This window comes from Lepisma saccharinum, chromosome 6 (genome assembly GCF_977018435.1).
Source record: "Lepisma saccharinum chromosome 6, izLepSacc3.1, whole genome shotgun sequence".
Classification (NCBI taxonomy): domain Eukaryota; kingdom Metazoa; phylum Arthropoda; class Insecta; order Zygentoma; family Lepismatidae; genus Lepisma; species Lepisma saccharinum.
Window position 1 is genome coordinate 75,366,833 of NC_139234.1, and position 26,893 is coordinate 75,393,725.

The window sequence follows — 26,893 nt, forward strand, 5'->3', positions numbered from 1 at the left end:
AAACTAGTGCGCATTCTGTGATATGTTCATTACTTCTCAGGAACCACTCGCGCCCTTCAACTAGTTTATCCTGAAAAGAACTGCTGGTTAGGATGTCAACAGATACTTCAGGGACAATATCCAAAGAATACTGTCACATACGCAGAATGTAAAACATTTCTATTTTCTCATTTCTACTACAACCCTGGCGAAAAAAGGCGTCTGGAGCGTGGTGCTGATCGTATCACCTCCAAAATGGGCGAGCTCGAGAATATGCGGTGCCCTACTACCACATCCCCTAAATGTGCCTTCATGGCACGTTGCTATACGCACGAGGAACTTTACCTAACCTTTACTACTACTAAGTACTCATGCCAGGAATTTTGGTATTTTTTATACTTTTTTATTTGCCCATTGCTAACCTGGATTATTCCCAGCCATAACAGCAATTAGTCGATGCAATAAAAATACGCCAAACTTAAAAAGAAACGGGTGTCGGCGCGCCCGCGACACACACACACACACACACACACACACATACACAGAGAGCCGGGGGGGGGGGGGTAGGAACATAAAATTCTTCCACAAACTGCCCAGATCATGCCTGACACGACTCCAACAGAAATCTTTCCGGAAACAAGTTTACGTGCACATAGGGTAGTGATGGCCTTGTCTGCAACTGCCTTCCCCCACTTTTTATCCAATACGGAGCCATGAAGTGTTTCCAACTACCTTCCAATCTAACTAAGTGGAGGGAGATCTTTTTTTAAAGTTCGCCAGTGTACAAGCCAGACTCCAAGCATGTGTCGATGTGACGTGTGAAGGATTCAGTGAATGGAGAGCCCCGTCTCATGTGATACACCATGGGGACTGCTTTTGTTATTTCATTCATTACATGGAACAGAGGTTTCCCATAGGGATCAAATAAGTAGTAAAAGACGGCGTAGTCTTCTGCAAAAGTAATGTAGTCGAACACGGCAATGTCATTCTGCAACACGAGTCTTAAACATGAAGCTTTCATACTTCCAACGGAAATCCATTTCTTGAATATCTCTTTCGAAGTTTCGTCTTCGTAATTAGATAACTCAATTTTTCCGTTTGCAGGGCCAGTTACATAGAGAACTGAATTGCGAAGATCTTCCAACGTATCAATCAGTGGTTCCAATTTGGGGTGAGTTGTTAAGCTGAACAAGGAACTTTGGTATCCTGTATTGATAACCAGTGCACAAAACAGCCACAGGACGAGGAAAATTCTAGATGCCATAGCCTCTGGTACTCGGGACACCGAAACACCTAATAGAATTGACAGGTTTTGGAATAATGAATATTCTATAGAGAAATTCCTATTTTCATCAGCAGCTTGTGGCATGTACCTCATGAAAACAACTACCATGAAGTAACAGACTGTGATGAGAACCCAGGATGGACTCTGGTATGTGAGTATTATGTTCATCCATGTGGGATAAGGTCTTGGTTTTGGTACTAAAAATCCATAATGAAAGTAAAATCTCGACCAAATTACGTCGAAAAGCATGTAATTCGTAGGTGTGATCTCTGCAAACTTCACTGTTCCTTCTAATTTACCTTTAAATATGAGTTTTACATCTCCATATCCTTGTCCTTTATACACTGCCCTCCAGAAATTAAGCAACAACAAGAAAATGTGAGATAAAAGAGAAAACAGTTGGAGAAAAGAGAAGAAGAGTTGTGGGCACGCTGAAAGAAAGCAACGAATGCGTTAGGGAAAACAGGTGAGTCATAAAGTGCGATCATCGTGCCCTCGCACGGATTTCTGGCGTACCAGGTATTGGAGTCGAAGACGCGCGTTCACGGAAGAGGTGTGTGTCTCTATCTGGAGAGTGCAGAGGTGAGTCAAGTGTGCGGAAAGGGTCGAATATGGCAACCAGGCATCATTTGGCTGATGAATTACGGTGGCGTGCCATCGGTAGACTAGAAGCAGGGCAGCGTCAGGACGAAGTGGCCTGATGGCTCAATGTCGATCGTTCAGTTGTCAGTAGGTTATGGAACAAGTTCCAGAGAACGCAAAATGCATCGCGGAGTTTCAGTGGAGGTCGACCGCGTGTGACATCGGTCAGGGATGACCGATATATCCGTTTGACAAGTCGGCGTAACAGATCCGCAACAGCTACCCAAGTGCGTGCAGCGGCTATTGCTGCCACAAGACGGCCTATGTCAACGAGTAAAGTACGCAGACGGCTACGCGAGGGTGGGTTGTATGCCAGGAGACCAGTGTTGTGTATACCACTCACCCAGCGTCAGAAGACAGCCCGCTTACGTTGGGCACGAGAACATGTGAACTGGACACTGGACCAGTGGCAGTCCGTTCTCTTCACTGATGAGTCCAGATTCTCACTGGACAGTGATTCGCGACGCCGATTGGTCTGGAGAGAGGCAGGAACTCGTTTCCATCCCTCCAATATTGTTGAAAGGGACAGATATGGTGGTGGAGGTGTGCTTGTATGGGGTGGCATTTCTATTGGTGGACGTACTGACCTCTATATCCTCCCACGTGGCACCATGACAGGTCAGCGCTATAGGGATGAGGTCCTTGCACGTTATGTGGAACTATTCGCACGAGAACGAGGTCCGGGCTTCATTCTGCAGGACGATAATGCCCGTCAGTAGTATCGATCTGAGATAAGGACGGTCGCTATTTAATATTCGCAATTTAATTTGCACGTACTTATAACTAATTTGCACGGGTTTTAATTAATTTGCACGTACTTAGAATTCATTTGCACGTACTTAGAGTACTTTACATTTATGTATTTGCTTATTTATAACTTTTGATAAATATATAATTATTTATTTTATGAAAAATATGTATATAGAAGGTAATTAGAGGTAGTAAACGCTATGCATATGGTTTTATATTCATTACTGCAAAGTATGTAACGTATCAATCGATAATATTAATGTTTATAATATTGACAATAAGAGTTTATGGTTTATGAACCGCTATGAACGGTGGTAATGGTACGAAAGAAGACGGTCCCGGTATTCGAACCCGCGATATGTAATATTATTAATTAGTACTATGTAATAATGTATGTTATTATGGTATAAAAGACGGTGGTTTCACACGCTAGACAGAATACGGTCTCCGAATCTCAACTCCGCTCTGATGCCAGACAGAGAGAATGAATTAATATTCCGCGCAGGTAGACGAGAAAGGAATTTGGGGAGTGTGCGTTCAAGGTCAAATGACGTCACAACGCCAGGACAAAGAAGGAACCCAATTGACCAATCAGAGAACGCGTCGGTAGGTTTTCAGAACCGTTTTTTTCAAGGTTAACCAGTACGCAAGAACAGGAGAAAGGCATGCAATGCCGTAGGGTAGGGGAGGGATTCAACCAGACAACAAAGGATGTCTGAGAATGCGCAGCAAGGGTCAAATCTCTGAAGCTATGCGTCGCTTGTAGAACCGGTTTCCGCCGCCAATTAATATTCCGCTCAGGGTTGCCTTCAAGGCACAGGACGCTTTAGCGAGGTTTTTGGATACCCAATTAGATTGGAGCGAGAACTTTACTTTGAACAAGGAGAACGAAGCGTAGGGGTTTATTATATGTACTAGGAAAAAGGGAGACCTATCAGGGACGGGGCCTACAGTTTTCACCATTTGCTTTTATCACGGGGTAACGAACCTAGGACCCTTTGATTATTGATTTAGGTAGTAAATGTATGTTACTGTGTGCTATTTAACTTAATTTTGAGTTTATTTTTTACCAAACTTTGACTTTATGTCAAACATTTTCACAGCTTATCCTTATTTTTACAAAAATAACACTATTTGTACTATTCAAGCAACATTTTTTATTAAATTTTGGACTCACAAAGACATTTTTTCAACTTTTAACTTATTATTTTACAACTTTAAGTTAATTTTTTACCAAAATAACACTATTTGTACTAATCAGGCAACATTTTTTATTAAATTTTGGACTCACAAAGACATTTTTTCAAATTTTAACTTATTATTTTACAACTTTAAGTTAATTTTTTACCAAAATAACACTATTTGTACTATTCAAGCAACATTTGTTATTAAATTTTGGACTCACAAAGACATTTTTTCAACTTTTAACTTATTATTTTACAACTTTAAGTTAATTTTTTACCAAAATAACACTATTTGTACTAATCAGGCAACATTTTTTATTAAATTTTGGACTCACAAAGACATTTTTTCAACTTTTAACTTATTATTTTACAACTTTAAGTTAATTTTTTACCAAAATAACACTATTTGTACTATTCAAGCAACATTTGTTATTAAATTTTGGACTCACAAAGACATTTTTTCAACTTTTAACTTATTATTTTACAACTTTAAGTTAATTTTTTACCAAAATAACACTATTTGTACTAATCAGGCAACATTTTTTATTAAATTTTGGACTCGCAAAGACATTTTTTCAACTTTTAACTTATTATTTTACAACTTTATGTTAATTTTTACCAAAATAACACTATTTGTACTATTCAGGCAACATTTTTTATTAAATTTTGTATTTACAAAGTGTGCGTTCTCAACTTTTAACTTATTATTTTACAAGTTTATTCTAATATTTACTCAAATAACACAATTCTATCTGTTCAGGAAAGACTTTTAGTTACATTTTCGACACACAAAGTGTGTGTTCTCAACTTCTATCTGTTTATTTCACAAGTTTAGGCTTATTATTACCAAAATAACACAATTCAATCTGTTCAGGAAAGACTTTTAGTTATATTTTCGACACACAGAGTGTGTGACCTCAATTTCTATCTGTTTATTTCACAAGTTTAGGCTTATTATTACCAAAATAATACAATTCAATCTGTTCAGGAAAGACTTTTAGTCGCATTTTCGACACACAAAGTGTGTGTTCTCAACTTCTATCTGTTTATTTCACAAGTTTAGGCTTATTATTACTCAAATAACACAATTCTATCTGTTCAGGAAAGATTTTTAGTAACATTTTCGACACACAAAGTGTGTGTTCTCAACTTTTATTTGTTTATTTTACAAGTTTAGCCTAATATTTACTCAAATGACACTATTTATATTATTCAGGCACCATTTTTATTACATTTTGAACTCTCAAAGACACACACACACACACACACACACACACACAGAGAGAGAGAGAGAGAGAGAGAGAGAGAGAGAGATTTTTTCCAAGTTTACAGGATTATTCTCTAGTTTACTCAAATAACACAATTTAGATGTGTTTTGAATTATATTTTGGATGCACAAGTATGTTTTGACAAGTTCTACCCTTTTATTTTACAAGTTTAGGCTTATTATTACTCAAATAACACAATTTAATCCAGTCAGGAAGGATTTGTTATTATATTTTGGATGCACAAAGAGAGGTTTTCAACTTTTTAATTGATTTTTTGCAGGGTATGTATTAATTTTTATTTATTTTGTTTTGTATCATATATACATTTACAAATTTTTAACTTAGAGTTTAGTATTTATTTAATTTTTTCAAAAACACTAAAAAAAGTACTTTTAGCTAAAATGTAAGCCACAGAATATATTATTATTATTATTATTATTATTAGGGTTTACTGATTTCCACTATGCTATTTTTGGTTCTGTATTTCTATATGTATTTATTTAGGGCAGGTTACGCCTGCCACGTAGGAAAGTTTGTTTATTTTAGAGTTTGCTGAGTATTTTGTTACTGCTATACTAGGTAAAAGTTTTCTAAATATACCAGATAGAGCTCTATGTACTTTTGTTTTTGCTATTTTGGAGATGATGTGATCAGCACCACTCTCCATCTGCTTTTTATTTTATGTACCCAGTATTATTTTGAGGCTTAGTGAATTCTAGAGCCTATTTATGCAGGAGAGAGGACTTGAAAATTTTGATCTCAGACAACCCACAACTATTTGTCAGAGTATTTTAAAGGATCTTTTATACTTATTATGTGCCACTAGAATATCAAAGCTTGCTTAATTTTTATGTCTGTAACGCATTTATTGTATTTCTAGCTAAGGCTTACTGGATAAAGTACACGAAATGTTTAACATTTCAACTATTTGCTTTTATACGAGGGCAATTTTTTAGTGTAACGAAAATTATGATGTGTCTATGAGGTCTGAAACCCCTTTACCGAGGGTCCATATTTGGACGCTTACTAATATTGTTTTTTCCCCTTACATATAACAATTTAACAATATAATTACAATACGAAGTTAACAGACGGCTTAGGGGCCTAGGTCCACTTTCCAAACTTTTTTACTATTCTAGAAGAATTATTTAGCTTTATAGCCTTTTTCAAGGTATTTTTGAAGTGTTACTGGCTTCTTTGGGTGCATCAACACTTGGGTTATTTCCATTTGGTTTATTATACGAGGTTTATTTTTTACTCTAAGATCAATATATGTCTCCGAGGACTAAAATACATTTATTGAAGCTAAAAGCTTAGGCTGTAACTAGGGGATTAGTATGTATATCGACAATTTATAGGACAACACGAACCTTACAAAGGATTATAGGTGACGTACGACCACACGCCAGAGCTTTGTTAATCTGCAAGAAGCAGTTGCAACTAATGCTATGAGGATATAATGTTAATTTTTCATTGTTTCACAAGGAGGCTATTTTTTACACAACCAATATTTGCTTTTTCAAGTAACTACATGTACCAGAAGCACACATGCCAACACTAACTAGATTTTGATTTATACTATCTCAGGTGCTAAATGTATCAAGAACACTGATTGTATATATTTTTGAGAATCCAACTATATCAGGATTTTTCTATGTAAGTATATTTTTATTGACTGGCTTATTTAACAGATCAAACAGAAAGACGGCAAAATTCACTAAATGTAGGTGATTGCATGAAAATAACTAGATCAAGGGTGACCAACAGTGAGCTGAATGTATATATAGAGGGTTGCGCTCTATTATTCTCACCTTCGCTGGATTGGCGAAGGAACGCACTTGTGGGCGGTAGAACCTGAACGGGCTCCACCATGGCATCGGAGACTCGAAGCAGATGTTTTGGAGGATGAACCCAAGTAGGGTCATAGGCGCTACGACCAATTTGGTCATTGCTTTTTATATGAGGAACCAATTTGGCCCACTCCCAAAATTAACTTAGATTGCTTATAACTTATGAAATTTGAAGTCTGCACAAGATCCGATGACAAAATCTAAAATTGTAACAACCCTGCCAGGGACTTGAACCCTGGACAGATAGGTTAAAAGCCTAGCGCTATACAAACTAAGCTACCTGCATTTTTAAAAAGTTAGTTATGTTAAGAAATATATTGAAACACCTGAGAACACTTTTGGTCTGGTTCGACAGAGAAGGAGACAACATTTCCAAATTTTTACAGACTGGGTGTATTTTTCCACTATAGAGGCTTTCACTATATGTAATTCGAAACGCTAAAGTTCAGCTAGCTTCCAAAATTGAGGTAAAGATTGTGTTTGGCGAGATTAACAAGTTACAATTATATCCAGTTACGGACAAATAAAGCTAAAACTCTTAGATTTACTGTACTAGCCAAGTTTTAGTAACATTTTCTTCACTTTAGTACAAATACCAAAGAAATAGGCATATTTTATTTATAATTTGACAAAATGTACTATTATTTAATTCACAAAGTTAGGTAAAAAGCAGTATTTTTAAAAAATATTGTTACTGCCTTCAAATTTTATGTTATTTAGCCACTAACAACTGGTTTACACTGTTTGGCATCCTTTAAATAGGAAAAGAAGAAATTATTTGTTTAGTATTTTTACTACTTTATATTTATTTAAGAAAACAATTCTACAGTTTAACTTAATTTTAACAAATTGTTACTAATTTATATATCAAAGTTATGTTATTTAGAGTGTATGAAGGCGTATAAAGTTAATATTTGTACTTATCAGTTCAACTAACAATTATATTTTACACACAAAAGATAATGTTTACAGTTAAATTACTTGAATCAGAGAATAATATTTTACAGTAATTGAGTCATTCAGCACTAGTCAGTACTTTTATGCATCAGAAAGTTTTCTTAATTTTCTATTACGCATGCTATTTTGGGCTATTCTTAAAATGTATTTCTAGGGCAAACTGGATTAATTTTCTGCTTATAATGCACAATGCATTGTACGTTTGTTATATTCTCTACTTACAATCCAAATATTATGCTTATTTAATGTATAACTAACTAACTCTCTAGCCTTCTTAAACCCGAATGTTCATGGCTGCAGCAACACATGCCTTTCATCTGTCCCTGTCCTGAGCAAGATCTATATACTCCTTTCCTTCCCTACCAATTTCCTTTACGTCCATCTCTACATTATCCCTCCATCTTTGTTTTGGTCTTCCTATTGGTCTTTTACCGTCAGGTTTCCCAACAAGAATCCTGTATACTCTTCTTTCCTCTCCCATTTGTACCACATGATCTACACACCTAAGTCTTCTTGATTTAATCATTCTAATAATATCTGGGTATGAATACAAATTATGTACTTCCAAAGTATGTAACCTTCTCCACTCATCTGTCTCCTCATCTGTTTTAGGCCCAAATATTTTCCTAACGATTTTATTTTCAAATACTCTCAATTTATGTTCATTTTTCAATGTAAGGGACCAAGTTCATTTACTGTATTTAACTTTTATTTTTTGTAATTAACAAAAATTAAAAGCTTGTACTGTAGTTATTATATCTTTTTCTATCAGCTTATTTTGTAATTAATATTATTAGGTATAGTCTTTGATTTATAACTATATTGCTTTTTTATCAATTTATCTAAGAGTACACGCAGACAAACACATGTGTACACACTTTTATGTAAATAGATATGCCTTTTTTCAATATTTTAGTATGAAGATTGCACTTTAGCTATTTAAGCAAGGGTAAGAAAGGTAGGATTTCTGAGAATTTGTTGCAGGATTTTGTTGTCCAAGTATAGATGAGAACTGAGCTGGGAGACTGTTTTGAACCTTTTCATGATAGTTTGCATGTGAACTGTATGCAAATTGAGCACTATTGACTGTGCATGCTTCTAAGTTTTGCTGTTATTTTACATCAAGTCTGTGAGATTGTAGTCAGTTTTCCCATTTCAAGTAGTTTTTATTGATTGTATTTGTATATGTTGTGGGGACTTAGCAGTTTTATGTTATGAGGCAGTTTGTTGTAGAATATTTTTACATGATTGTTTTGAGATATTGAGTGTCTGCTGTTTTACTTGTAATTATTTTCCTTCTTGTGTTGTGTATTTGACTATATTTTGTCCAAGTTCGTAGTATTTAGAATAATTGTTGTTAACTTGTAGATGTAGGGAGTAATAATCCTTTGCAAGATGCCCTATACTTTAGTCTGAACATTATTCTTAGTGTTCACTTTTGTAGCTTTAGTATTCTGGTAGTATTATTAATGTAGAGGTAAATTAGGCTGAAATGTAGGCATTTTTCTGATAAATTATACTCACTTAGTTGTTTCAGCAGGTAGAAGTTGCATGATGGTTTACTGCTGATGATGTTAATTTGCTCTTCTTATGTACTACGTATGATGTAGCTTACTTGAGTAATTGGAATTTTCTACTGAAAAAAGGATTGCTTGTCTATTTTATTCCTATGTTGTTGAGTTTGTCCATAAGCAAGTCATGTTTTTACTCTATCCTATGCCTTGGAAGAATCTAGATATATATTGTGTTTGCAGTTTTATGTTTCTCTAAGGTTTCAGCTATGTAGTTTTAAACTGTGCTATTGGTGTGACTATTAATTTCTCTTTCTGGATGCCATGTTGGTTTCTGTGTATTTCTTTTGCTGCTTGAATTTGACTTAGGTTGTTTGCTTTTTTTTCTTACATTTTTATTTGTTTATTTCTTCAGTATTTTTTATTTTTTAATATTCTTTTACATATAAAAATTCAAAGTACATTGTTAAAGTCAAAGTGTGTTAAAATTCAATTTTTCAAAGTTAAAGTTTTAAAAATACAATTTTCTAAAATTAAAAGTTATAATAGTATATTTTTGTTAGTAGAAGTTTTTATACTAGGGCAAATTATTTTGTTGTTAATGTAAAATTTGTTAGCTATGTAAAATTAAAGTAATTAAAAATCAATTTTTCAAACTTAAAGTTTAAAAAATACAATTTTCTAAAATTAAAAGTTATAATAGGACATTTTTGTTAGAAGAAGTTTTTATACTAGAGTAAATTATTTTGTTGTTAAAGTAAAATATGTTAGTTAATGTAAAATTAAAGTAATTAAAATTAAAAAAAATAAAAAATACTGAAGAAATAAACAAATAAAAATGTAAGAAAAAAAGCAAACAACCTAAGTCAAATTCAAGCAGCAAAAGAAATACACAGAAACCAACATGGCATCCAGAAAGAGAAATTAATAGTCACACCAATAGCACAGTTTAAAACTACATAGCTGAAACCTTAGAGAAACATAAAACTGCAAACACAATATATATCTAGATTCTTCCAAGGCATAGGATAGAGTAAAAACATGACTTGCTTATGGACAAACTCAACAACATAGGAATAAAATAGACAAGCAATCCTTTTTTCAGTAGAAAATTCCAATTACTCAAGTAAGCTACATCATACGTAGTACATAAGAAGAGCAAATTAACATCATCAGCAGTAAACCATCATGCAACTTCTACCTGCTGAAACAACTAAGTGAGTATAATTTATCAGAAAAATGCCTACATTTCAGCCTAATTTACCTCTACATTAATAATACTACCAGAATACTAAAGCTACAAAAGTGAACACTAAGAATAATGTTCAGACTAAAGTATAGGGCATCTTGCAAAGGATTATTACTCCCTACATCTACAAGTTAACAACAATTATTCTAAATACTACGAACTTGGACAAAATATAGTCAAATACACAACACAAGAAGGAAAATAATTACAAGTAAAACAGCAGACACTCAATATCTCAAAACAATCATGTAAAAATATTCTACAACAAACTGCCTCATAACATAAAACTGCTAAGTCCCCACAACATATACAAATACAATCAATAAAAACTACTTGAAATGGGAAAACTGACTACAATCTCACAGACTTGATGTAAAATAACAGCAAAACTTAGAAGCATGCACAGTCAATAGTGCTCAATTTGCATACAGTTCACATGCAAACTATCATGAAAAGGTTCAAAACAGTCTCCCAGCTCAGTTCTCATCTATACTTGGACAACAAAATCCTGCAACAAATTCTCAGAAATCCTACCTTTCTTACCCTTGCTTAAATAGCTAAAGTGCAATCTTCATACTAAAATATTGAAAAAAGGCATATCTATTTACATAAAAGTGTGTACACATGTGTTTGTCTGCGTGTACTCTTAGATAAATTGATAAAAAAGCAATATAGTTATAAATCAAAGACTATACCTAATAATATTAATTACAAAATAAGCTGATAGAAAAAGATATAATAACTACAGTACAAGCTTTTAATTTTTGTTAATTACAAAAAATAAAAGTTAAATACAGTAAATGAACTTGGTCCCTTACATTGAAAAATGAACATAAATTGAGAGTATTTGAAAATAAAATCGTTAGGAAAATATTTGGGCCTAAAACAGATGAGGAGACAGATGAGTGGAGAAGGTTACATACTTTGGAAGTACATAATTTGTATTCATACCCAGATATTATTAGAATGATTAAATCAAGAAGACTTAGGTGTGTAGATCATGTGGTACAAATGGGAGAGGAAAGAAGAGTATACAGGATTCTTGTTGGGAAACCTGACGGTAAAAGACCAATAGGAAGACCAAAACAAAGATGGAGGGATAATGTAGAGATGGACGTAAAGGAAATTGGTAGGGAAGGAAAGGAGTATATAGATCTTGCTCAGGACAGGGACAGATGAAAGGCATGTGTTGCTGCAGCCATGAACATTCGGGTTTAAGAAGGCTAGAGAGTTAGTTAGTTATACATTAAATAAGCATAATATTTGGATTGTAAGTAGAGAATATAACAAACGTACAATGCATTGTGCATTATAAGCAGAAAATTAATCCAGTTTGCCCTAGAAATACATTTTAAGAATAGCCCAAAATAGCATGCGTAATAGAAAATTAAGAAAACTTTCTGATGCATAAAAGTACTGACTAGTGCTGAATGACTCAATTACTGTAAAATATTATTCTCTGATTCAAGTAATTTAACTGTAAACATTATCTTTTGTGTGTAAAATATAATTGTTAGTTGAACTGATAAGTACAAATATTAACTTTATACGCCTTCATACACTCTAAATAACATAACTTTGATATATAAATTAGTAACAATTTGTTAAAATTAAGTTAAACTGTAGAATTGTTTTCTTAAATAAATATAAAGTAGTAAAAATACTAAACAAATAATTTCTTCTTTTCCTATTTAAAGGATGCCAAACAGTGTAAACCAGTTGTTAGTGGCTAAATAACATAAAATTTGAAGGCAGTAACAATATTTTTTAAAAATACTGCTTTTTACCTAACTTTGTGAATTAAATAATAGTACATTTTGTCAAATTATAAATAAAATATGCCTATTTCTTTGGTATTTGTACTAAAGTGAAGAAAATGTTACTAAAACTTGGCTAGTACAGTAAATCTAAGAGTTTTAGCTTTATTTGTCCGTAACTGGATATAATTGTAACTTGTTAATCTCGCCAAACACAATCTTTACCTCAATTTTGGAAGCTAGCTGAACTTTAGCGTTTCGAATTACATATAGTGAAAGCCTCTATAGTGGAAAAATACACCCAGTCTGTAAAAATTTGGAAATGTTGTCTCCTTCTCTGTCGAACCAGACCAAAAGTGTTCTCAGGTGTTTCAATATATTTCTTAACATAACTAACTTTTTAAAAATGCAGGTAGCTTAGTTTGTATAGCGCTAGGCTTTTAACCTATCTGTCCAGGGTTCAAGTCCCTGGCAGGGTTGTTACAATTTTAGATTTTGTCATCGGATCTTGTGCAGACTTCAAATTTCATAAGTTATAAGCAATCTAAGTTAATTTTGGGAGTGGGCCAAATTGGTTCCTCATATAAAAAGCAATGACCAAATTGGTCGTAGCGCCTATGACCCTACTTGGGTTCATCCTCCAAAACATCTGCTTCGAGTCTCCGATGCCATGGTGGAGCCCGTTCAGGTTCTACCGCCCACAAGTGCGTTCCTTCGCCAATCCAGCGAAGGTGAGAATAATAGAGCGCAACCCTCTATATATACATTCAGCTCACTGTTGGTCACCCTTGATCTAGTTATTTTCATGCAATCACCTACATTTAGTGAATTTTGCCGTCTTTCTGTTTGATCTGTTAAATAAGCCAGTCAATAAAAATATACTTACATAGAAAAATCCTGATATAGTTGGATTCTCAAAAATATATACAATCAGTGTTCTTGATACATTTAGCACCTGAGATAGTATAAATCAAAATCTAGTTAGTGTTGGCATGTGTGCTTCTGGTACATGTAGTTACTTGAAAAAGCAAATATTGGTTGTGTAAAAAATAGCCTCCTTGTGAAACAATGAAAAATTAACATTATATCCTCATAGCATTAGTTGCAACTGCTTCTTGCAGATTAACAAAGCTCTGGCGTGTGGTCGTACGTCACCTATAATCCTTTGTAAGGTTCGTGTTGTCCTATAAATTGTCGATATACATACTAATCCCCTAGTTACAGCCTAAGCTTTTAGCTTCAATAAATGTATTTTAGTCCTCGGAGACATATATTGATCTTAGAGTAAAAAATAAACCTCGTATAATAAACCAAATGGAAATAACCCAAGTGTTGATGCACCCAAAGAAGCCAGTAACACTTCAAAAATACCTTGAAAAAGGCTATAAAGCTAAATAATTCTTCTAGAATAGTAAAAAAGTTTGGAAAGTGGACCTAGGCCCCTAAGCCGTCTGTTAACTTCGTATTGTAATTATATTGTTAAATTGTTATATGTAAGGGGAAAAAACAATATTAGTAAGCGTCCAAATATGGACCCTCGGTAAAGGGGTTTCAGACCTCATAGACACATCATAATTTTCGTTACACTAAAAAATTGCCCTCGTATAAAAGCAAATAGTTGAAATGTTAAACATTTCGTGTACTTTATCCAGTAAGCCTTAGCTAGAAATACAATAAATGCGTTACAGACATAAAAATTAAGCAAGCTTTGATATTCTAGTGGCACATAATAAGTATAAAAGATCCTTTAAAATACTCTGACAAATAGTTGTGGGTTGTCTGAGATCAAAATTTTCAAGTCCTCTCTCCTGCATAAATAGGCTCTAGAATTCACTAAGCCTCAAAATAATACTGGGTACATAAAATAAAAAGCAGATGGAGAGTGGTGCTGATCACATCATCTCCAAAATAGCAAAAACAAAAGTACATAGAGCTCTATCTGGTATATTTAGAAAACTTTTACCTAGTATAGCAGTAACAAAATACTCAGCAAACTCTAAAATAAACAAACTTTCCTACGTGGCAGGCGTAACCTGCCCTAAATAAATACATATAGAAATACAGAACCAAAAATAGCATAGTGGAAATCAGTAAACCCTAATAATAATAATAATAATAATAATATATTCTGTGGCTTACATTTTAGCTAAAAGTACTTTTTTTAGTGTTTTTGAAAAAATTAAATAAATACTAAACTCTAAGTTAAAAATTTGTAAATGTATATATGATACAAAACAAAATAAATAAAAATTAATACATACCCTGCAAAAAATCAATTAAAAAGTTGAAAACCTCTCTTTGTGCATCCAAAATATAATAACAAATCCTTCCTGACTGGATTAAATTGTGTTATTTGAGTAATAATAAGCCTAAACTTGTAAAATAAAAGGGTAGAACTTGTCAAAACATACTTGTGCATCCAAAATATAATTCAAAACACATCTAAATTGTGTTATTTGAGTAAACTAGAGAATAATCCTGTAAACTTGGAAAAAATCTCTCTCTCTCTCTCTCTCTCTCTCTCTCTCTCTGTGTGTGTGTGTGTGTGTGTGTGTGTGTGTCTTTGAGAGTTCAAAATGTAATAAAAATGGTGCCTGAATAATATAAATAGTGTCATTTGAGTAAATATTAGGCTAAACTTGTAAAATAAACAAATAAAAGTTGAGAACACACACTTTGTGTGTCGAAAATGTTACTAAAAATCTTTCCTGAACAGATAGAATTGTGTTATTTGAGTAATAATAAGCCTAAACTTGTGAAATAAACAGATAGAAGTTGAGAACACACACTTTGTGTGTCGAAAATGCGACTAAAAGTCTTTCCTGAACAGATTGAATTGTATTATTTTGGTAATAATAAGCCTAAACTTGTGAAATAAACAGATAGAAATTGAGGTCACACACTCTGTGTGTCGAAAATATAACTAAAAGTCTTTCCTGAACAGATTGAATTGTGTTATTTTGGTAATAATAAGCCTAAACTTGTGAAATAAACAGATAGAAGTTGAGAACACACACTTTGTGTGTCGAAAATGTAACTAAAAGTCTTTCCTGAACAGATAGAATTGTGTTATTTGAGTAAATATTAGAATAAACTTGTAAAATAATAAGTTAAAAGTTGAGAACGCACACTTTGTAAATACAAAATTTAATAAAAAATGTTGCCTGAATAGTACAAATAGTGTTATTTTGGTAAAAATTAACATAAAGTTGTAAAATAATAAGTTAAAAGTTGAAAAAATGTCTTTGCGAGTCCAAAATTTAATAAAAAATGTTGCCTGATTAGTACAAATAGTGTTATTTTGGTAAAAAATTAACTTAAAGTTGTAAAATAATAAGTTAAAAGTTGAAAAAATGTCTTTGTGAGTCCAAAATTTAATAACAAATGTTGCTTGAATAGTACAAATAGTGTTATTTTGGTAAAAAATTAACTTAAAGTTGTAAAATAATAAGTTAAAAGTTGAAAAAATGTCTTTGTGAGTCCAAAATTTAATAAAAAATGTTGCCTGATTAGTACAAATAGTGTTATTTTGGTAAAAAATTAACTTAAAGTTGTAAAATAATAAGTTAAAAGTTGAAAAAATGTCTTTGTGAGTCCAAAATTTAATAACAAATGTTGCTTGAATAGTACAAATAGTGTTATTTTGGTAAAAAATTAACTTAAAGTTGTAAAATAATAAGTTAAAATTTGAAAAAATGTCTTTGTGAGTCCAAAATTTAATAAAAAATGTTGCCTGATTAGTACAAATAGTGTTATTTTGGTAAAAAATTAACTTAAAGTTGTAAAATAATAAGTTAAAAGTTGAAAAAATGTCTTTGTGAGTCCAAAATTTAATAAAAAATGTTGCTTGAATAGTACAAATAGTGTTATTTTTGTAAAAATAAGGATAAGCTGTGAAAATGTTTGACATAAAGTCAAAGTTTGGTAAAAAATAAACTCAAAATTAAGTTAAATAGCACACAGTAACATACATTTACTACCTAAATCAATAATCAAAGGGTCCTAGGTTCGTTACCCCGTGATAAAAGCAAATGGTGAAAACTGTAGGCCCCGTCCCTGATAGGTCTCCCTTTTTCCTAGTACATATAATAAACCCCTACGCTTCGTTCTCCTTGTTCAAAGTAAAGTTCTCGCTCCAATCTAATTGGGTATCCAAAAACCTCGCTAAAGCGTCCTGTGCCTTGAAGGCAACCCTGAGCGGAATATTAATTGGCGGCGGAAACCGGTTCTACAAGCGACGCATAGCTTCAGAGATTTGACCCTTGCTGCGCATTCTCAGACATCCTTTGTTGTCTGGTTGAATCCCTCCCCTACCCTACGGCATTGCATGCCTTTCTCCTGTTCTTGCGTACTGGTTAACCTTGAAAAAAACGGTTCTGAAAACCTACCGACGCGTTCTCTGATTGGTCAATTGGGTTCCTTCTTTGTCCTGGCGTTGTGACGTCATTTGACCTTGAACGCACACTCCCCAAATTCCTTTCTCGTCTACCTGCGCGGAATATTAATTCATTCTCTCTGTCTGGCATCAGAGCGGAGTTGAGATTCGGAGACCGTATTCTGTCTAGCGTGTGAAACCACCGTCTTTTATACCATAATAACATACATTATTACATAGTACTAATTAATAATATTACATATCGCGGGTTCGAATACCGGGACCGTCTTCTTTCGTACCATTACCACCGTTCATAGCGGTTCATAAACCATAAACTCTTATTGTCAATATTATAAACATTAATATTATCGATTGATACGTTACATACTTTGCAGTAATGAATATAAAACCATATGCATAGCGTTTACTACCTCTAATTACCTTCTATATACATATTTTTCATAAAATAAATAATTATATATTTATCAAAAGTTATAAATAAGCAAATACATAAATGTAAAGTACTCTAAGTACGTGCAAATGAATTCTAAGTACGTGCAAATTAATTAAAACCCGTGCAAATTAGTTATAAGTACGTGCAAATTAAATTGCGAATATTAAATAGCGACCGTCCTTATCTCAGATCGATACTACTCCCGTCCCCATAGGGCAGGACTAGTCGATCGGTTCTTGGACGAACACCATATTCAACGCATGGTGTGGTCATCCCGTTCCCCGGACCCTAACCCCATTGAACACATGTGGGATGCTCTGGGGAGACGTCTCGCTGGTCTTGTGCCCCCTCCACAAACACTCCAAGACCTTCAACTGTCTCTCTCCCAACAATGGACCCTCATACCCAATGAGTTGGTGGACAACCTTATTGGCAGCATGCGGCGGCGTTGTGAGGCGTGCATTGCTGCGCGCGGTGATCATATCCCTTATTAGTGTCAGATAATGGTCACTTTCCGTCTCCAACGTTTACCACCTGTGATGCTCCATGCGTACATTTCATTTCTTTTGCCCACGAGTGTACCTTGTTTTGTGTTTCTTCTGTTCTGTAAGGCGTGGGACACTTGTTTCTTTCGTTACAAATAAAATATGTACACCCTCCGGCCTTGTGTTTGATTCTATTGGATGATCACCATTTGTTGCTTAATTTATGGAGAGCAGTGTAGTTGACTTGTCCAATGTAATACGAAGTGTTGTAAATAATATTTAGTCGTAATGAAGAGTTTATTTTCTCTGCATAACTTGTCAACGATTCTCCAACTAACCCTGTTAGTATTTCTGTACCATCTGGCTGCTTCTTAGTGACAACATACCCTGGTGCTGGACGTGCAGTCACAGCAAATGGACATCCAAACAAATTGTTTGCTTTTTTTGGATAGAGATTCCGTCCATAAATTAATCCACTATTCATCCATATGTCTACAAGTATCTCTTTTACAACACTATTGCAATTATCTTCAGAATATGGTAGGTAAGTGTATAGTAGTACCGCGTTAAACTGTTTGCAAGGGACTGCAACAACGATATTTAATACATGTAGAGCATGAAAAGCAGTAAATATTTTACGAACATCGTAGGGACGTATTCCATCGCTTTCAACAACCACCAAATATTTAGCATCGACTCTCAATGATACTACCAACTTCATATTCTGCAGGGTGACGTGAATATATTGTGCTGTTCTCATTGTGATCACAATATGTGATTCGTATCTTGAAATTATCTTGTTTGCCATTTTTACAGCCAGGGCTGCAGCTGTGCTTATATCATTGGATATCTTCGGCAGATCATTACTTCCGCTTATGGCTGCATTCAATTCTACAGCATCTTCGTCCTCAAACACGAACAATATCCATGAATTTTGCAAATATATTTTAGCAATCTCACCAGCACATGTGGCTATATGTTCCATTAGCCTTGCTTTGTGATGACAAGCGATGTTCATATGTGCATCAGCTCTGGCAACAAAGGTGGCGAGTACGAGCAGGAGCTTTAGAGTCATATTCTTCTGCCTGTAAGTAGAATGTGTGTCATTAAACTTAAGGGTACCAGAACATAATATTCCACAGGAAACATTAACAACATATTTAGGTTTATTACTAGATGGAGGCCTTACTTTTAAGGAACACATAAAAAGTTAGCACGTAAGGAAAACACGGGTTTTGGACAGCTATTCTCATTGTTTAAAAATTCCACATTGACAACTAGAAACAAAGCGACGCTTTTCAATGTGCTAATCAGAACAAAACTGACTTATGCAAACGTGATCTGGTAGCATATTGCTCCTTCATACCAAAGATCGCTACAAATTGTGCAAACTAAAGCGCTAAGAATAATATCTGCTGCGATCGATTTGTCCCCAACACGCAAATTCGTGAAATACTATACCATAGAAACGTTATAGGACTACATGCAACGCGAAAGGATACAATTGACAACCACATCATATCAACCCAACCATAAGCAACATCGATCAACGGTATCCTAGAAGGCGGATTTTTCAAATGCAGAGACTAGACTAACTTAAAAACAAAAAATATACAAAGCATGCAATCTGCAGTGTTGCTTACCACTAAAGTTTTTCACCGGATGCAGAGAATTTTCTGACGTGCCGAGTGAAAAGAAACGGTTACAGGAAAACCTTGCATTTTAATTATTAACTCAATCCAGAGTCCAATTTTACAAGTGAATGGCTGCAAACAAATCGGGAAAAAGTGTTACTGCCTCAATCCTTTTGCTTGTGGAAAAGCTCGTATTCATTTGAAAGCAGAGGGGAGTGGATGGTGGTTCCATTAACTCTATCCCTAGCTTAATGTAACAGCAACGTCGACGTTCACCAAGAGGATGCGGGTTCGAATTCCAACCTGAGCATGGGTGTACTTTGCGAGTGTCCCTTCATCAATTTTCCCATATCATCATTTATCTTTCGTCGCGATTTACTAAAAGTGGAATAAAAGCAACGCTAACAAAATAAATCAAATTGACATTTAATAAACAATCCAATAAACGGGACAAAATAAACAATCCAAAGCTATATATATATATATATATATATATATATATATATATATATATATATATATATATATATATATATATATATATATATATATCTGTAACGGCCCGTATGACACGTTCATTTAGACAGGTTCCCCACCTTCTCCGATTTTCACCAAAATGGTGCCAAACAGTAGCGCATCGTTTGTGACTTTGCCTACATCTAGTCGGCTTCATGTGTGCGATATGGAATACATGTACAGTGGGATCCATGAGTATTACCGTGCAAGTTGTCCATCACCATTTTCGTGCACTTTATTTGACCCAATAAGAGCTTCAGGAATTAAAAGAAAAGTCAAAAGAAGCTGTTGACAACTTCTGCACCAGCACACACAAAAATTCATTGCTTAAAAACACATAGGATGTAAGAAAAAAATTAATTGAAATGGCCATGGACCATTTGCACAGTAATACTCATGGATCCCACTGTACCACGATCTCTTTTCTCTTACGCCGGCCCCCGTGGCGGAGTGGTTAGCACATCGCTACGACTACAGGGGTCCCGGGTTCGAATCCTGTCCTGGGCATGGGCTTTTGGGAGTGTCCATTTATCAGTTTCATGATATCATCACTCATCCAATTCTCTAGATTAGCCAAAAGTGTCTTAAAAGAGAAGTAATATAAACTAAATCAATCTTTCCCTTTACGGAAAAAAATTCAAAAATTAATTTGAATCGTTACGTATATCCATGTGTACAGCAAGTTGTCCTTCCAGCAAGTAATAGATTGTCTTTCTTGATTAAACCTGTACTCATACCTGTTAGCATGCTGTATCACTCTAGATGAAACTCATAATCCTATTGTTCTTGAACTTATTTAGTAGCATAAATATTTGCATCTACTCACAAAAAAAATAGAAAATCTAGTGTGAAATATTGACATTACGTAGTTTGCAGACTGGAAGTATAATATGAAAGAATATTATAGTGATGATGACTCGAAGAATGATATGAAAAATTTGTTAATGAGATACATTAACAAAAAACGAGAAATTCATTGCACTAATATAATAAATTTTATTACTTTTTAACATCAATAATAAATGTTTAATTAACTTAAAATTGTAACATTAAATTGTGTTTTATAAAAATTTGGATATGTTACAGTTTGCACATTTTCCTTAACTACTTGATTCTTATTTTTATAAACCAGATGTAATTTGTACACATAATACACTTAGAATTTACAAGACTTTTTCTTGATTAGTATTTCTGATGAATGTTAATTACAAATCAAAAAAATATTATGCACCAAGAAAATTAAAATATGCAAGTTTCTTTCCTTGTTTCTCTATCATCATATTACTTGCAATAAACAAGAACTTGGCAATTGACAGCTGTTGATTTCTTGAAGTAAGTCTTCTTCTGACGTAAATCATCATATAACTAAATATTCTAAGGAGAGAATTGAGTATGATCCATAGTGACCAACCAACACATTGGTAATTATTCTGAGTAGTAATATGACTTTCTGTATATATTGTTGTAATCCCGTTTTACCTGGAATCTGAGGTCACAGGGAAGTTTCAATTAGACATTTAGGTAGAGCTTAATTGTATCTGTTGGCTGAACCTTCTCCGATTAGGAGGGTAGAGATATGGAAAGTTGGTGTAAAGGTTATTCACGCTTGTTCATACCTGGTAGGTGTGTGATGTTCTTGTCCTGATGCTTCTTGCAGACCGAATCGTGACAGGTGCCAAGGTTCTATCCTCGATCCTTAGCTCACCAAACCGAGCAATCCCTTGCGACTTGTAGCATGCTATAGCTATTTTCAGTTCTTACGTCGTGCGCTCTAGAAGCTGGCAGGGGAAGTGGGGAGCGGGGAACATGCCGCTGACCAACCAGAGAACAGACCACCTAGCGGTGGAGCCGAGAGTTACGCAGTTGCGGGAGGAAGCTGCAGCGTTAACTTCGTTCTGCACGTTGCTGTGTTGCCAATTCACCGCGTTGCTGATGGTGTTTTGGCCCAGTGTTGATTCCTGTTTGTTACGAGCGGAATGTAGGAATAACATACGTGGGAGTAATTGTTGTAGCGTCGTGTATTGCCTAACTGCATTGTTTCTTCGATAAACGTGTATGTGGCATGTGATGTGACGTTCATTTGTTCTCTCGTTGTTCCATAGGTAGCTTTGTGCTTATTAACGCAGTAAGTATCGTTCAATGGCGAACAGGAAAGAGGTAGTTTGTAGCCAAGGCAGGAAAATAATCAGTAGGGTTCATGGATATTTTCAAAAGGAAGTAGAAAACAGCGGTCCCTTGGTAAGTGTGCACAAAGTGCAACAGAGAGTGTTGGAAGCTTGTGGAGTGAGTACGCGAACTGTGCAGCGTATTGTTAGGGAAGGAAAAGACAGTCTTGAGGCGTCAGGTTCCACGTTATTTGAATCACCGCGCAAACGAATCAAAAGGAACAGTATCACAAAGGCAATCGACGGTTGCGATAAAGATGTAATAAGAAGAATTATCCTCGGGTATTATGTAAAGGGTGAATATCCAACACTGAACAAGTTTTCGTTGATTTGCATACACAAATAAGCTTTCAGTGGGGAGTTTCGTCGTTGTGGAGGATACTGAAGTATATGGGGTTCAAGTACAAAAAGAGCAATGACGGTAGACGATTTCTGATGGAGAGAGCCGATATAGTTACAGCCAGAGTAACGTTCTTGCGAAAAATGCATCTTCTAAAAAATAAGGAACCTTTGCCCTATATAGGTATTTCATTTTACATAAGAATTTCGCTCCAACGAAAATCTGGCTGCTAGCTACCATTCGGTACAGTTGGAAAGAATTCCTACAACGTATACACTTGATATCATACACTTATCGGTATTCTACTGACCACAAGATGGGATAATACGCATTCTCAGGCCATACGCGAACAATGGGACGTCTGTATTCATGGTTCTTTCGATTTCAACTCACCTTTCCCGCTACTCTGGCAACGCTGCAGTGTCTCTCTCTAACCGGCCTGTCTCGTTGCGCTGGATAGGTCGTTTCCCCGCTCTCCACTTCCCCTGCCAGCTTCTAGAGCGCACGCCGTAACAACTGAAAAGAGCTATAGGCAGCGGTGACTCCGTGTTCCATCGTCGTAGTTCAGTAGTGTTAATGTGTTGTAAAGTAATCAGACTAATTATCCATGTAACGTCGATGAGTGTCAAAATCTAAAAGAGAGCTAGCTCCGGGAGTGAGCTTGCTTTTATAATCTTAGGCTTCGAAAGGTTGTTAAACCTTTCGAACGCGCTCGATCTTGTTTTGATCCACGCGTTTGCCTTTCAGTTCCTTGTTTAACGGAAGTTACAAGTTAGCGCATTCTTGGGATCACCCGCTGGTCGGACAATTCCAGGAAATAAACAAGTGTGAATATTAACATGACGAGGTTTTCTCGGTTTAATAATCTCCATATCTCTACAATATACTTGGCATCATGCAAGGTATATGGAGTACATATACCACGATATCTATTTTTTTTTACAAAAAGGAATAAAAAAATAAATTTGTATCATTAAGTATATCCATAAGTACATATACATGTCCATTCTTCCAGAAAGTAATAAATTGTCTTTATTAATTGATAACTTGTACTCATATCAGTTAACATGCTGGGTCACTCTAAAATAAACTCATAAACCTATTATTCTTCTACTTATTTAGTAGGAATTATATCTTTGTATCTACTCGCACGTATAAGCGTTTGCTGTTCTACAAAAAAATATCAAATCTAGTGTGATAAATGGATCGACACAAGGAATGATATGAACGAATTTTATAATGAGATACACTAACAATAAACGAGAAATTCATTGCACTAATATAATAAATTTTACTCCTTTTAAGCACAAATAATAAATGTCAATTAACTTAAAATATGTTATATATACATATTTGCATAAACAGTGCGTCCAATTCCTTGCGAGGCCGAGAGATCGGGAGAAGTGTGGCGGGCGGCGCTAGCGGAGATGCCGACATTTTCAACCAGTAACGTCCTGCTTATTTTTATGGACATATATGTAGCATGCAGATATTTATATTAACTAATATTGCAAAACGAGCACTAACCTGTGTTATAAGAGTTGTTCAAAGTGATGTCCGCCTACATTCACACATTCCTGGCATCGTTTTATGAAATTTTGATTCACCCACAAAAGTCTTCCGTAATTCTTAAGTTCTGCCCTTATATTGTCTTTTACTTCGTCGATATTATGAGGGTAATTTCGGTACGGTTTTAATTTTAGTAGATTAGTGGCTGTATGTGCTGATGATTTTGACACACCAACCTCCTGTGAAACACGGCGAGGAGGTTTGTTTGGAGAGCGTTCTAACGCTGCCCCAATCTTGTGGAGTTTTCTTCGGTTAGAATCCGTCGTTTTTCTTTAGAGGTTATACAATTTAACGATCCAGTTTCTCGTAATGTAAGGACAAGACGTCTCTAACCGTCTCTCTACCTGGAGGTGAAACGCCAGGGAATTTCTGTGCAAATTGCCTACACACGTTTCGACACAAGTCTGTTTTCACGTAAGTGTCAAACATAAAAATTCTTTGTTCTAACGTGAACTTTGCGGCTGACATTTCAATCGCCTCACACACAACACACACACTCTGCAATTACACAAAGAAGTAGAACTGCAAGTAACCAAAGAGGCAGACGGGAGTACACAAAACCTCTCAAATGTTCGAAGTTCAAACAGAATATTGTATGTGGTAATATTCATGACATTACACATATTAATCTTCAAAATAGCCTTTCTTGAAAACTTGTGGATTACGTAGAGAACCGCCGCTTTTATAGAGCCGCAGCTCACCCTTGAACTCATTTTCCGATCTTTAAAGCGATTAAAAACTGTTTTTTAGGACAACTCTGTTATTAGTGTATAGTGAAAAATGGAAAGGGAAATTTGTTGGAAATATGCGGGTTTGAATTTAAACATTGCACCATTGAGGCTGTACAATGTTATGAGTCTCAATGGTAGCCAAAAATTCAATTTTGCCACGTGCTTTGTTTTCACCGCTGTAGCTCAGTTGTTATGACGTCTGACTACCATTCGATAGACGCGGGTTCGATTCCCGACGAGGGGAAGGCGGGATTCTTTTCCACGTGTCCAAGGGGCTCCGGTGTCCACACAGCGTCGTATCAAGTGGAGGGAACTCTGGGGAGTAAAGGCGGTGAGGATCTTGGTACTGATGACATCACTCCCACCTTCGACCTTGATCCACACCCCTATACGCTTTCATGGCGTCGTGAAATAAACAGGGAGTTACTTTACTTTTTTCACTTCTTTTTTTGCCACGTGCTTTGTCCAGAATATCATAACTAAACTAACTAACTAACTCTCTAGCCTTCTTAAACCCGAAGGTTCATGGCTGCAGCAACACAGGCCTTCCATCTTTCCCTATCTTGAGCAAGATCTATATACTCTTTTCCATCCCTACCGATTTCCCTTAGGTCCATCTCAACGTTGTCCCTCCATCTTCGTCTTGGCCTTCCTACAGGTCTCTTACCATCAGGTTTCCAAACAAGAATCCTGTAAACTTCTCTTTCCTCTCCCATTCCTGCCACATGGCCTGCCCATCTAAGTCTTCTTGATTTCATTATTCTAATAATATCTGGACATGAATACAAATTATGTATTGATTTATTTATTTATTTGTTGTTTTAAGTCCACTTTATGCACAGTAAGGCTAATCAGGACTGGACCTACAGTTTAAAGTGGGATCCGAACCACTTGTGCCTCCACCGGGTATCGAACCCGGGACCCCTTGATTACAAGGCGAAGACGCTACCACTGCGCCATCGGGGAGGCTACAAATTATGTAGTTCTAAATTATGTAACCTTCTCCACTCACCTGTCTCCTCATCCCTTTTAGGTCCAAATATTTTCCTAAGGATCTTATTTTCAAATATTCTCAATTTATGTTCCCCTTTCAATGTAAGGGACCAAGTTTCACATCCATATAATACTACAGGCAAAATTACGGTTTTGTATATTTTAACTTTTAGTTTCTTAGATATTAAACGAGAAGACAAAAGTTTATGAAGAGAGAAGTAACATGCATTTCCTGAATTAAGCCTACTTTTTATTTCCTCTTTAATATAATTTTCATTTGTTAATATTACTCCTAAGTATTTGAATTTGGAAACTGGTTCAAACGAGTTGTTATCAATAATTAGATTTTGATTATTACCTAACACTTGGTTTCGGCCTGTAAGCATATATTTAGTTTTCTCTTTTGTTAACTTCCAAACCTATCTCTTTAGCAGTTTTGAAAAATATTTTAGTATTATTCTTAATTGTATTCACATCATCCCCCAGTAAGTCTACATCATCTGCATATGCTGACAACTGAGTCACACCATTTAATTTTAGTCCTTCTTTAGTTTCTTTTACCTTCCTAACAGCATATTCTAATGCAAAATTAAAGAGCAATGGAGATAATGCATCTCCTTGTTTTAACCCATCATGAATTGTAAATTGTCAGACATATTAATACCCACACGAATTTTATTTTCTGTTTCACTGGTGCATATTTTTATCATACTAACACGCTTCTTAGGTATTCCAAACTCTACTAATATATCTATTATATAATTTATCTATTTTGACCGAATCATATGCTTTTTTGAAATCAATGAATAGCTGATGGACATTTTGATTATATTCCCACTTTTTTTTGAAGTGTCTGTGTGATGTGAAAAATTTGATCTGTAGTTGATCTGTTACGTTTAAATCCACATTGATAATCACCTATAATTTCATTAGCATATGAGGTTAGTCTTGTTAAAAGAATGTTAGACAATATTTTGTATGTTGTTGAGAGTAGAGAAATTCCACGGTAATTATTGCAGTTCATTTTATCACCTTTTTAAACACAGGAACAATTATGGATTCTTTCCACTGTTGAGGGATTTCTTCTTTATTCCATATTAAGCAAATTAATTTATGAATTTTACATATTAACGAATTTCCACCATATTTAATTAACTCAGCTGGTATTAAATCAATGCCAGGTGCTTTGTTATTCTTTA